Source organism: Calonectris borealis, chromosome 10, assembly GCF_964195595.1.
Source record: "Calonectris borealis chromosome 10, bCalBor7.hap1.2, whole genome shotgun sequence".
Taxonomy (NCBI): Eukaryota; Metazoa; Chordata; class Aves; order Procellariiformes; family Procellariidae; genus Calonectris; species Calonectris borealis.
Window position 1 is genome coordinate 827388 of NC_134321.1, and position 14563 is coordinate 841950.

At 44.6% G+C, this 14563-nt stretch overlaps 1 protein-coding gene across 4 annotated transcripts in view; it reads left to right on the forward strand.

Annotated features, from left to right (window-relative positions):
- Window positions 1-14563, forward strand: part of SRGAP3 (SLIT-ROBO Rho GTPase activating protein 3) — a 128360-nt gene that overhangs the window by 8584 nt on the left and 105213 nt on the right. Inside the window, exon 1 of one of the 4 annotated variants that reach the window (XM_075158568.1) lies at window positions 13800-13995. The exons of the other annotated variants lie outside the window; for them this stretch is intronic. The gene's annotated coding sequence lies outside the window, so the exon portion shown is untranslated. Of the gene's footprint in view, window positions 1-13799; window positions 13996-14563 lie in introns of those variants that run through there. 4 annotated transcript variants of the gene reach the window in all.

Below are 14563 nucleotides of genomic sequence, written 5' to 3' on the forward strand. Positions count from 1 at the left end.
GCCAGAGTGCTGTGGGATCGTTTAATGACCGTGAGCGGTCAGCAGCCTGGTTTTAGAGTTCATGTGAAAAACGGCACCGTCAACAGCACAGCAGCCCTCGCATGCCAGGCTGGGGAATATACAGCCTTGTTATTTATCCCAGTGTTGTCATTGCTCATGAATGAGGAGGCAGCTGTTAGGATCCCGACCATGGCAGGGAGGGAGAGGTTTTAAATCATCCCCTTTGTGTTAAATCATCCTCTTTATTTTTAAATCTCCCCCTTTGTTTTAAAAACAAAGATATGTAAAAAAGTGTGGTGTTATAATTCCTGTGAGGAAATTGGTGCTTCTGTCCTAGGCTCTTCCAGAAGGTGGGTCCCCAGATTTAGCTCTGTGGGCGCAGCCTCGTCAGAGGGGAGCGACAGCGGTGCCTCTTGGCTGGTGCTCATGTGTTTGTTTGGACTTGGCTGTGGAGAGATGTGTCTGTACTGGCGTGAGTTCCCCAGTTTGGGAACCCGTAGCCTGGGAGGGATCAGGGCGAGGAGGGAGCTGGAAACTGGAAGAAAGCTATGGCTGCGAGATTCTCTTGCTTATGCATCTTGTGCTGTTGAGCTGCCTTAAAACAATGTGCCTCCCAGAATGGCAAAACTGTGTCTGTTAGCTTCACTGATGTCCTTTCCTGACTGCTGAAGGCAAGCTGACATTTGGGGGAGGTTTGGTGCTGCAGGCTGTTAGTCTGGAATCAGGAGAGTTTGGGAAAACTACGCAGCCTCTCTGTGTCCAACAGCTTCAGAAAAGAATTTGCATTAGTGTCTATCACTCTTCTTTCCTTTGGAGTTGAAGAATAGCTTTGAAGAGCAGGAAAAAAAAAAAGGTTTTACTTTCCTTTTTCACCTAGGCCTTCGGGAGGAACAGTCATATATGTGGCAAGGAATTGCACTCTAATGCATCTTGCTTCTCAAAGTAGCTCTATAAAATATTGCTCTGTCTTGTAGCAATGGCAGGTGTGCAGGAAAGCTCAGTAATTTTCTGTTAGAATGACTATAGAGTTAAATTGTCTACAGTTTCTTGCTTTTGTCTGTGTCAGACAGATGAGAGAGGACAGGAGGTTGCTCCATCTGAGATTTTTTAGCTCTGTCCCTCCTGGCCTCTGAGCCTCAGTGCCCTGACTGTAAAACAAATAGAGAAGAGGGGATGCAGCTCTTTGGGTGGCTGCTAATCCTGCTGCTCTTGGGAGCGCTCCGGGCTACAGCTTTCTAGGGCGAGGATTTTCTCCATGGCTCTTGCTTTGGTTATTATCTAGATAGCAAAGCTAACTGTAGTGATTAGGTGAGACCCAGTGTTGTTTTACTATCTTGTTTGTATTGTAAGAGTAAGTATTTAAAAAGAAAACAGGATACAAAACCGTGTAAATGACCAGAGATCAGGAGATAGAGGTCTGGCTTTAATGATTCCCAATACGGGAAAAGGGAGCCCTGTTTTCCACTTTCTCCATCTGTCGGACCAGCTTCATCTCTGAGGTCCAACTTTGTGCAACAGTATCACACGTTGGAGGACCACAGCTGAAGTCCCTGTCATGGAATTCATGAAACAGTGGCTTCCCCTTCACCATGGAAGAGCCCCAAAGATTTGTTTTCTTTTAGATGTTGTAGTATTGGTTAGCTTCGTTTGTTTGAAGAGTTATTCGTGGTCTTGAGGCTATTCTGTGGTGTGGCTAGAGCCTGAGGTGATGTTCTGCTACTTAGAACCGCTTGTTTAGAGATGACCTGAAGAACAGATTTCTTAGCTCAAGATCACTAATTAGATAATTTTAGGTTGCTGGCCTTGTGTGTGCGCAATATTTTTCTCTCTGTCAAATGCACTGATTAATCAATAATTGTTTCATGGGAATAAAAACCCTTGCTATGGAATGAAAATGCTTCCCTCCCGCCCAGGGTGACTAGAATTCTGCCTTACTGTATGGTGAAAGCTGACATACCCAGACTGACTTTTCAGAAAAGCTTCTGTCTGTGTAAGCTTACAGTCTGCCAGCAGCTGAGATCTGCGGGAACTCACAGCAATGAGTTACTTTTTATATTGGTGGTGATGTTTAAAGCTTCTGGCTCAGATAAGGTCCTACTGCAATAGGTAGGACTTGCTGTCCAACGTTAGTGACCTAATGGCTTTAAATGGACTGGTTTTTGGGAAGAAGTCCATTTAAATATCTCCCCCCCCCCCCCTTTTTTTTTTTTTTACTTAAGGGAAATTTAACTCTGTGATGACGCTGTAATTCAATCATTGAGATTACAGAAGAACTCATAAAAGAATAAGAACTAGAGATCAAACTGCTGGTGTAGCAGTCTAAAGCTTTTGTGTTGGCAAAGACTCTAGAGAGAATTCAAGATTTTTCTCTGTGTGAAAAAAGGTTAATTGGTATTTGGGAAGAGCCTAAATTATGTTTCATTCAAGACAGCTTGTTAATGTTTGAAATTTTAAAGATAGTCTTTTATCTGATCTGGAGAGGAAAAAATCCAGCTGTCATTTTACAGTATTGGCAGCGTAGCAGGATTAAAGCTGCAAGAGAGCTTGAAGATTGGAGTTGCATTGCTAGACAGTGATGATCAGAAGGCGAAGCCTCATGCGAATGAGTCCTATTGAGGAAGGTAGCCCTGGAGTGGGAATGCGGTGTGAAACAGAGGGCTGTAGCTCAGGAGAAGATGGGAACAGTGCTGTTGACCTTCTTGCAAACTGCTTTGTGCTCGTAATGGGAAGTGATACACTAAAGCTGTATGATAGTATTAAAAGACACTGTGTTTAGCTGGTCAGTTAGTGAAGGAAGAAGTACTGTCTGCAAGATTATCCTGCCAAGAGCAGAGAGTATATTTAGCTTTTTCTTAAACTCCCCATCTTCTGTTCTTGTTTGCCCTCAGAAGCTGATTAGTTACTCCAGATTTATGCTGATGTTGCAGCATGTGACCATGGTCATTGTGGAGTTGTGTCTCCGGACCTTGTAAGCCGGGTGGGGATGTCTGTTCAACGGCGTCTGTGGAAGGATGCTGTGGCCCACTTACCAGCAGTGACCTCCTCTGGAAGGAGATACGCTGCTAGTTGATGAAGATGTATCGGACCTTCTAAGAAAATGTTATTGTAGGCAGCTGTTTTCTCCTCTCTGTTATTTGGGAGGATGTGCTAACTCCTCTGCAGGGACAGTATGCCCTAAATGACTGTTAAGGGATGGAAAAGTCTTGCTCTGGCCAAAAGATGGAGAGTTTTGTTTGAAAATATGTCTTGGCTGCTGTCAAATATGGCGCTGTGGGTTTGAAGCAAGTCCTCTTGAATGGGTGAGATATCTCCAATCAACTTTGGCATGTGATCCTTCATGCCCTTGAGGTCATGTGCCAAAATCCCTGCCTGTATGAGGGATCGTGCAATGTACGTTGCAAGGTTAGAAAAGAGTCACAGTGAATCCTTCACCTTGCTTTTCATACCACAGTGACTGAACCTGTCTGCATCTACCCCTCTAAAACGGGCTCCTCCTTTGCTAAGTCTCTACCTGTAGGTAAAAGACCTTATTGGTTGTCACTTTGAGTACTTCAGCAGTAATGTAGTGTACAAGAGGGTGCTAATTGCTTACTGGGAAGTTATTTGTACGTTGCTGCTCAATAGGGTTAAACTCTACCAAGTATAGGCCAGACTATCGTGGTGTGTTTTTATTTTGCAGTGTTGCCTAATGATTGTTTCTTTTTGGAGATGGGCATATTTTCAAAAGAGCTGAGTACTTTTACAGTCAATATTATGTACAGTTAAGCATGCTGAGGTCAGCACAATCAAATATCATGCTCAGGGTGGAATGTGATTGCTAGAGAGATCAGAAAACAATTTCTATCCCCGTGTAGAGCATTACCCAATTGGCTGGATACATTATAGTTTCCCCTGCAGCATCAAAGCAATGCTCTGAGAGAGGCCACTGGGTTAAATAACACTGGCATTTCTGTAAATACCCATGTAATAGTTTCAAAATGTTTAAGAGTATTAATGATTTTATTTTCCCAGCGCTTCCGCGAGGCAGGCAGGAGTGTTCTGTCTGTTCAGCTGACGGGGAGATGCAGAGGCACGGAGACTTGGGCAAGAGGGCGGTAGTTAGGAGCAGGAACAGAAGTCAGGTCCTTGAACTCTGTGTGTTGCATGAGGACCAGAAACTGCCTGTGCACCGGCCGTTTGCTTCGGTCGGATGTCTTCTGTGCTGCTGCAGCAATTGGGTAGTGTGTGTGATTCTCCTCTAACCATCTCCTTGAAGCTTGGTTGTTTTGTGAGGTCTAGAAAACCGTCTGATCGGCTGATCTGTGGCGATAAGTCACGCTGAGGTCCCTGACCGCCTCTTGCCTGTTTGCTCGACTCAACTGCCGCTTCCTGTTTTCAAGTGAGGTTGCCGGCTCCTCAGGGCAGGACGAAGTGTTCCTCTGTCTGTGGTGCAGAAATAGGTGGATCTTCACCACCACGGTGCAAGTAATGCATAACTTCACATTTTAGGGATGCACTGCAGCTCCAGGAGAGAGCAAGCGCTGTCATCTGCGCTTACATCCATTATGGGTAGGAAAATGTGAGTATTGTACAGAAGTACTGATGATTTGGGCCAGGTAGCTTTACTCTGCGACGGAAACCAGTTTGTTTCACACCTTAGGGGAACTGAACGGTGTTTTGTGGCTAGGACTGTGTGTGTACCTCAGCCAGAGAGAGATGGAGAAGACAGACTTACTGTATAGGTCATTCTGCAGCAAACTGCTTGTAAGTGCACTGTGAAGGTGTGAAGATCTGTGTACGTTCTGTGTTGCACCCAGAGGAAACTGTAAGACCATTGACACCCCAGTCGGAGCTCTTTGAAATGACTGTAACAGTCATATACAGAAACTCTGCAACCTTTTATTTTGCCAGATTTTCCTTTAACCATTCTTTATTCTACTTTCCACTAAATACAGCCAGTGTTTTGTAGGGACTTTTGTATTGCTCTATTCTTTTTTACTACTAAAGTGAATGAGAATTCTACTGTTGTAATAAATGAAACTGGAAATCGGGATCTCCACTGTAATTGTATTTTTCAGGTAGTACAAGAAAAACCTTAGGAGGTGTGGCAAAAACTGAACAAAAATAAATAGCAGTGTTGAACCAGTTTTAACTTGGAGTATATCGAGTGAGTTGGTAAGCAGGCTCTCAGCAGCAGGTTCTTCCAAAGCATTTTTTGTTTCTGTTAACATCCTTGCGTGATGGTATTCTGAGTGATTCACATTTTTAAAAGCAGTTTTTCCTGCGCAGTGCTTCTATGCTCTTGACCTACTCTTGATAAAATCCCTAAAGAAATAATAAGCAAACGTGCTGTAAGTGAAAATGTCATATTATAAACCCCTGAAAGTAATATCATAACAAAAAGAGTACTCATGTAGTCATTGTTCTTGTGTGATGGCAGTTTGAGATACTGTTGGAATAACAATAATCTGTTTCATGTAAGAGGTCAGCTCAAAACTAAGGGTGAGTGGGAAGAAGAGGAAAAAAGAAATGCACGTTGTTTGTCTCTCCTCCTAATCATACGGCATGTTCTCATACATCTCATGGATTGTGCTGTTGATGTAGTTCCCTGCTGCTTTACAAACGCTTTTTGAATGTGTGTCAGATGGGAGAGGAACGTATAGCAGATGGCGTACCTCTCCCGAGGCGGAAGGAGATAATTTTGCAGGTCACAAAACCAGAGAATAACTTCTTCAGAATTAAACTTTCATTGGGGATTTAAAAAAAAATATTCAAGAAACTTTCTTGGAAACTACTTCGCACTGATAGATAGATACAAATGTTTGTTTGCCATTTTCCATTTCCAGACCCAAATGTGCTCCCAGTCACCTCAGAAGATATACCACCAGGGCTCTGACGGCTCGTGGCAAATGCCCTCTTTTACTCTAGATCGAAGGTAACGTGTCCAGCTAGCTGTGCGTCTCACTGCATCCAAACACATCATCCCTCTGGCTGCCGTGGAAGTGTGGGGAGCAGTGGGCGTGCCTGGGGTATCTCCTTGATGTTGGAGGGCACAACAGGGACCCAGGTCTGTGCTCCTGACTCCTGTGCCAGGCTTGAGAGTGCTGCTGTGGCTTTGAGTGGTGAGGCTTCTTTGCACCAAAGCTGCTTCACCTGGGGAATGAGGTTAATGATGCCGTCTCATTTGAGGAGTGGGTGACACCTGAGAGATTTCATGAAGAGGGGTAGTGTTTTGAGGCTGTAAGGCAGTGTATTAAAGATGAGGCACACTAGCAGAACTGGCTCTTTGGTTTGAACGTGGTGAGATGGGACCCTTGTTTATCAGCCATAGCATGCTCTTGTAGAGGTTGGTCATGGGAGTAATCACAGATCTTCTCCTCAGGAGTCCTGCGACTGTGCGTGAGAGCCAGGTGCGAACCCTGGCTACCCTGTGTAGGCTCGTCAGTGTGCCAAGAATTGTATGTGGAGGCTGGTCATGTTGTCACTGGTGAGTGTTTGCTGCAGTATCCTTGTCCATGGTGTACCTCACAATGACAATAAAAAAGACATTTATGGCCATGAAACTAACTACTGAGCCTGCAGAAATTCATGGTGGCAATATGCCTTTGAAAGAAAGAAAAAAATCTTCAGTGACCTTTTCCTTAGCTTTTGGGGGGGTCTTTACCAGACTGCACGTGTCCAGAGCTCGCTGGAAAGAACTTAACTTCTCATCCCAATAGCATCTTTGTGTGAAGACTCTCAGGGTTCCCAGTAGCTTAACTATTCCTTGTAAGCCTGCCATCCAAATGACTTGCCAAGATGGAAGGACAGCTGATCTTTAAAGGTTCTGGATTGCCAAGGCGTTTGCTGTGGCTCCAGTTGCAGACATCTAGGAGGTGGAAGAAGCTCTACTTTCTTCTGGAATCACCCTGACAGTGCTGTTGGGTTTTCCTGTTCTCCTAAGTGGCATCATAAGGGCTGTCTCAGGATGAAACCATTTGTGTATCGTGGGTAGCACTTCCATTGCTCTCCTCCGCTTTTGTCCCTCTCGTAAAAGCCGTTCAGTGTAGCACACTGTGCTCTTTAATTGTTGTTTGTCATCGTGGGAATTGCTTGTTCTAAAACCAATTACAACCTGACAAAACTGATCTGCCTTATTTACAAATACATCCATCTGGTTGTGGACTGCCTGGTATCACTGCCAGAATAATATGAGGCCTTTATTGCTGCTGCTGAGTTGTTGAAGGGTTCCCATGCTGGCATTGTCCAGAGCCACACGATGGCTTACTGCATGTGTGTTTGCACACGTGTTCTTTGTAGGACAGAGGGAATTAATGTTTAAAGTAACAAATCCTATGTAAACCGAATAGCGATAAAACATTAGAGTGCTGTATCTCGGCATCAGCTGGTGCGGAGCCTCGCGGCACGTTTGGAGCGTGCAATACGGCGCAGGGTGTTAATGCAGCGGCTGCAGAGCGGCTCCTCTGGGCGCTGACGCCTGGCGCGTCTGGCACCACGCGAGCGGGTGGGTGAGCTGTTGGCCATGCATGGGGATGAAGTGCAGATGTAGCTGCCGGTGTTCGGAGGAGCATGCACATGTGTGTGCAAGAGCTGGGAAGCTGAGAAACCTGAACTGTTTGTAAGGGGCCGATGGTAGATACCACTCTATTGTGTATTCTGTGCCTTTTGGCTGTTGCAACAGCGGCTGGAACCAGCAGCGCTGGCCACCTGGGGAAGAGTCCGGTTGATTCCTAATCTTCCAGAAACTCATTTGATAATTGAGGTGAGACTACATTCCTCCTTGGAAGCTGCAGTCTCCTGATAGGTTTCATGTAGAAAATAGGCAAGAGAAGTAGGCAGGCGTCTGGGGTGCGAGACTCCTATTTCTGTGTGTGTTCCTGGAAACCAATTTTGAAAAGGCTCAAAAAAGGAAAAAAATGGATGGCTGGTATCAGGACATTGGAACTTAAAAACCGTCACAACTGGTAGCCAAAACTGTTTCAGACTACTTTCATTTTTCTATGAATGTCCAGTTGCAGCTTAAAGAAGACCTGAGACATTATGAATCATTACTGATTTCACCCTCAGGCCAGCAGTTCAAAGCTGAATATAGTGAATTTTAGAAGCATTCACTAAAAGCATCTATTCCTTGTTTACTATGTGTGTTATCCACAAAGGGTAGAAAAGAGACATACGTATGTAAACAAATTTATCATAAGGTAAACGGGGAAGAGTTGCCCCCTAAATTAAGTAATTAAAATTAGCATGACTAGGTTTCAACATATAACTGGAGATGAGTGAATTAGTCATTGTGAATAATATATGTGATAAATTCAGGCCTATTTTTGTTTGCGATTTATCAAGGAATGAACTTTAACTTTTATATTTATAAATAATCACTCAGTTTTTGCTGGCTGAATAACTGAAAATTCATAAATCAGTATGAACTGGAAGTACAGAATACTGCAATCTGCATATGAAAACCTGTGTTTACATGAATCTAAGTTTTTTTCTATTCCCCGTCACCATAGTAACTGAGCATTTTCTGTAATGGTGAACTAGTCTTGCAATGTGAGTGTGAGATAAGACACTTTCATTTTATCTCCAGGGGCTGAGATGGTGGACCAGATTGTCGGGGTGCCTGGTACCTGCCAGTCCCTTGACATGAGCTGTGGAAATCGTGTGTGTGGAGTCAAAGGGGGTATTTGGTAGCTCTGCAGTGAGTTGAACCCAAATCCTCCTCATCAGGGGTTGGTGCCTGGGTCTGTCAGTGCAAGAAAATAATCTTCAACTGTTCAGCCAATTAAAGGTCTGTTTGAGAAAATACATTCCTGCCATCGTTTTGTGGCAGAAATTCACTGTAACGTGGTCCAGGCCGGGCAGTGGCATGTGTGGGGTGGGTGGCTTGGCAGTCGCAGCCCCGTGGTGCCACTGACCTCTCTCCTGGCATGGTGATCCTGGCACGGTGGTCCTGGTCCACTCCGTGCTCCCTGGCTTGCTTTTAAGCAGCACAGAGTCTCTCCGTGAGTCCTTAGTGGCTGTATATCCAAAATGGTGGAGAACTGCCCCAGCCGCGAGCATCGTGGTGCTGGCCAGCAGTAATCTGTGGCTCAGAATGGCTGGGTCGGCAGTTTTGGTGACAGATGTTCCCCAAATGGGTCGAAGCTGCTCGTGCCCGCGGCAGCTGCTGGAGCAGGACGGGAACGGCTGCTGTGCCTGCTCTTGTGCTGCGTTGCCCTGTGCTAGCAGTAACGATGGTCGTCTTTGAACCCTCTGTTTTAGCTCAGATCTTTAGTATCATGTCAATGCGGGCTTTTGGTGTTGGGCTTTTTGAAATTGGTAACTGCTATCGTGCCAAAACTAGTGTTTGTGTTATAACCCGTGGTTTCCCCATCATGCTTGAGCAGTGCCTGTTTCCTGTTGCTGGCAGGACTGTTAACAGATTTTTAATAAGAAATTTTTGGAAATTCATTAGGGACAAATAACAGCCCTTTGATTTCCGCCGCCCCCCCCCCCTTCCTTCTGTTTAGCAGGCGGTAGTTTATTGCTGAAAAATGCAGATACGATGCTTCATGGGGAAAAACATTTTTTTGACAAAATGATTAATGTAAATACATGTAGCTTACAGTTCAGAGTGACAGTTTGCTGGGAGTCTGTTGGCAGGGATATGTTCTGCAGTCCCCCAGCCTCTCTTTTGGTCCTTTATAAATATCAATCAAATAAGGACGTACCACTGAGTACAGTAGACAGCTAAAAGCAGGAGGAGGAAATACAAAGGGAAAGCAGAACAGCAATACGAAAAGAGAACTCGCATTATCTCTTGTTACATGAGCTTTCAGTATGCATCAGGGCTGAGCTCTTCTGGCCATTGCAGCTGTAAAATAATGCTGTATTTTCTGTTCCTTCTCTCTTACGAGAATCAGTGTGCTGAAAGTGGCTGTGTCCCGTGGGCAGGGTGGATAATGCTGTAAGGTGGTTGTGAAGATTTTGGCTAACGTCCTGTTTCTGGGTAGCTGATCAGCGTGCATTGGCTTCGGCTGAATCCCCGCAGCTCTGCCAACAAGTGGGTCTGCTTGTGCGTCTCCTTAAAGCAGGCCAGGAATGTGGAGATGCTGAAAAGGAGACTGAGACTGTACATTGTTATTAGCATGGGGGATTGATTTTGCTCACTAGTTTTAAATCCAAATAGAAAATCAGACTTTCAAGATGATGATCTTTTCCTTAAAACATAATTGTAGCTCTGTATAATACAGCTGTTCTTTATCCAGCAGTTATCTAGCTGGAGGCAACTTATGGGACATAATTTATGTGTAAAGGAATCTTGTGACATTTTTTGGTGCAAGAAAGGGAGACAAAATAATCCATTAACACTTACAGCAAAATTTTTAGGATAAACCCATGTATTTTAAAAAAGTTCATTTGCTTATAATTAATGAAATCTATGGCTAAATTTACTTCAGTATTTGCACATTGCTTAGTTTGGACAAAAAACAGGACTGGACAACTTCCCCACCTTGTTTTATTCAGTTTCAGTGTTGGTTTGAGTCAAAGGCTTCTAAGTTAAAGGGAGATTTTTCACTGAATTCAAGAGTTTGGAATTAATCCTTAATAAGATATAGTCACATAATGTATAGACTGACATAATTTCAGGGAAATATTAATATGTAACCTTCCACCTTTTCACTGAAGTGATAGTATTTTTATTCATAATTTACATTTAAAAAACTTTCAATAAAAGTATAAATCTCAATTTTGATCTTAAAATTACTTTACCAGTGTTGTTAGAAAAATAAGATTATTTGTAAGGGTCTCAGATGTTTTCTTTCATGCACTTTGTCTCCCCTGGTTGATCTGTCCCTAGCCTGCTGCCTTCCTCAGCTTCAGCATATTTTACTTAATTAGTTCCCTAAAGGCCATTATGTATCTTTTTTTTTTTCTTTTTTTTCCCCAAAAAGGGAACGAGCACAAGGCCATCAAAATGATAAAGGCTTTGAGAGCTCTGGCTGCTGCTTTGTATGCTCAGATGAATGAGACACCCCCCTGCCCCTCCTTCTGAGAGGCCGTGTACAACTCTTGGGAGAAGTTTCATGTTTGTTTCACTAAAATATTATTAGCTATACCCTTTTTGTACTAATAACTCTTATTTTCGCCTGTTTGTAGGGGGAGTTTTGCGGCCTGCCAGTGCCCCAGGTTATTCACTGCTGGCAGGCCTGCAACATGGCGGCCAGCCGTGCCCTCCGTGGGGCAGGCCGACCCGGGAGCCCCCGCGCCCTCGGCAGGTCTGGCCGCCCCCGCGCTGGGGCGGATGGGGAACGCCTTGACCGTCCCTGGGCTCTGTGGAAGAGGCTGCTTAGCCAAAAAGACTTTTCAGCCCTCCTCCCTTCAAACTAATATTTATCCGTTGGCTTATTAAACCGTGTATTATTTCCCTGAAAAAACGTCTGTCTTCTCTATCTTTAGATCTTCCTGGCAGCGTAGACGTCTTTGACAGATGCTCATCTAATCTGTTGATAAAAACCTGCAGTGATGGGAGACCTGATATGCTCCCTGGTTAGTCTGTTAACTGTTTCTGATTCGACTGCTTTCGTCCCAGTATTTAAACTAAATTTTATTTTATGAAAAATACGTTGACTTGTTCATGCGTTTCCCTCGGTGCTTATGAAGACCGGTTGATCAGCCACCCTCGCACAACAACTCGTGCTGTTACTGTAGTCTTCCTCCAGTCCTGTCTTTCCCAGGCTGAGCAAAACTTCCCTCTTGAAAGGAAGCCATGACACCGGAGCTGTGTTTCCACCATACTTTACTTTTACCCGTTAGGTACACGATGGATCCAAGCTAAACCTGTTTTAACTCTCCTGTAGATCAGATTGACGTCTGTACTGCCATGTGCTAAAGTAGACATCCTTTGTAAAACCCAATAGTTACACGGGCTAAAGTGTTATTACTTTGCTTAGCAAAGAATTTAGAAGGTGGCATAAATCTCCTTTTATACCCATTATGGCTCTGTGAATGAGAGAGGGAAATGTGAATTGCGTTTTCTGGACCTGATGAGTAGGTCTCAGTGTGACGGATGATGGGTGACGCTTTCACAACCCATCGTTCATAGAGGTGCAGAAATGGAAAAGCAGCGGTGCCTTGGCTCATCAGCATATGTGTTTATCATATTGTTCAAGGCAGCCTCATTAGCTGCATCGGCTGTTGTGCTATGATGACTTCGTAATAAGTGATGTGTGGCCTGGCCTCAGCAACTGGGAATTGTGTTATAAAGAAAAACTATCAGCTCTTAGACTAAGCCTGAGCTTGAGTAGAAGGGGCAGCAAGGGAGGCACCAAGACTCTAAGGAGAAAATTGCTTCAGAGAAATCATGAAACTTCCGACCAGCTGGAAAACAGCTCTGCAGAGAAGGACTTGGGGGTCCTGGTAGACAAGAGGCTGAGCACGAGCCAGCAATGCACCTTGTGAGAAGGCAGGCCAACAGCATCCTGGCTGTGTTAAGGTCTTGTCCAGCAGGTCGAGGGAGGTGATCATGATCCTTCCCCTCTGCTCAGCCCTGGCGAGACACATCTGGAGTGCCAGGTCCAGTGCTGGCCTCCCCAGGACAAGACACATGGACACACCAGGGCTAGTACAGCACAGGGCCATGAAGATGACCAAGGGACTGCAGCATCTGTCACATGAGGAGAGGCTGGGAGGGCTGGGACTGTTCAGGCTGGGGAAGAAAAGGTTCAGGGGGATCTTACCCATGTACATAAATACCTGATGGGAGGGAGTGAAGATTACCAAGCCAGACTCATCGGTGCTATCCAATAAAAGGACAAGAGGCGGTGGGCAGAAGTTGAAATACAAATTCTGCTTAAATATACAGTAAAATGTGTCGGTATTTTGTTTGATTGGGTTTTTGGTTTTAAATGATGATCTAACACTAGAGTGGGCTGCCCTGAGGGGGTTGTGAAATCTCCATCCTTGGAGATGCACAAGCAGCCGACTGGACGCAGAGCTGGGCAGCCTGCTTGAGCTGCCATGGCCCTCAGCAGCGGGGCTGGGCTGCTGGAGGGTCTCAAGAAGTCCCTGCCAGCCTCAGCTGTTTGGTCATTCTGGAGGTCCATGAGGTGCTCCCGGCAAAGACTTGTCAGTCTAAATGGTTGCTTGATTTCCCCTTTGCCTTCCTCCTTCCGAAGATTTACAGTGGATTTCCCCCTGATGCTGCAGCTCCTCGGTTACCGCACCACCTCCCCACCGCTGAGCCCTGACCTTGGCTTCCCCACCTTGGGGCTGAGCCATGACCAGCTCTGCCAGAACTGGTAAGAACAGATGCCTCGGATCATCCGGGCCCTTCTATTTGGGTATTCTGCAACTTGCACAGCAGCTGTGGCTCCCTCTGGGCAGCCCACTCTGGTATTTGATCATTGTTTAAAAACAACAGCCCAAGAAGTTTCCTTGGTGAAGGAGCTGCGGTGTCCTGCTGGGTGCTCTGGTTCTCCCCCTAAGCAATGTACTGGCTTGGGTGGATATCAGCATTGTCTGGCCTGCTTCACCATTCTAGGTGAGACAGGTCAAAATGATGTTAGAAAGTAGCTGTGAAATGCTTTAATGCAGCTCGGAGAAGAACTCCTGCTTGTTTAAAAAAAAAAAAAATCCATCCACCAAGAATACCTTTTAACGTAATAAAAACAGAAGCAATAAATCTCTGAGTAAACATGTTACAAAATTGGTTAAAAACATGTGTAGGACTATAGGTGGATCTCCCTGTGTGGCAGAAAGCTGTATTTATGCCCGCCACTGATAATAATTTGTTCTTTTCTAAAGGAAGTAACTACAGATTACAAATGTAAAACATACTGAAATTGATTTCCTGCTTGCAGGTTTAAAGCGTGATTGAAATGGTGAGTGCAAATCAGTCTGCTCAGATCCAGACGCTAACTTGCACACTTGCAGTTTTGTAGCAGAAGGTGTGTTTTCAGGAGATGATTTTGAAGTTGGAACCCCATAGGTGAGTGGAAGCTCCAGGCAGCTTCTGAGACCTCGAGCTTAGAGAAGGTAAGTGCTGGATCTTAGGTTTTAGGCGTTGAGGGGGAAGCATTTGGGGAAGGGGGAGTGCTTATATACCTAGGTCACAGAGACAGAAACAGGAAGAGTGTTTCAGCCTCTAATAAATTTAGTAATGACTGTCTGATTAAAAAAAACCTTATAGATGAACTTGAATCTTTTTTTCCATCCTGCTTCTTGCTAATTTGACTGCACCATGTTTATAATTCTCTTTGACAAGGAGATATGCATAGACAGTGCAAATATGAAGGTTGTGTGTCTGGCTTTGAATTTTTTTTCTTTTTTTCAAAAGGTGGGAAAGTAGCCCTTTTAAATTCATTATATTGTTACATGTTAAACTTCTTAAAAAGCACACTAATAAAATAATGGTGGGCTGGACTCCAACTGGATTTACAATGTTTCACACAATTCAGTAATGTCTTTCCCATCACGATGCCAGAACGTCCATCGTGACTTTGAGGAGGTAGCAAATGCAATTTGTAGAGGATTCTGAACTGCTATTTATTTTAAGCAGGATCTTTCTTGTGGCGCTTCCTGCCATTGCTAAGGCGGCACTTAA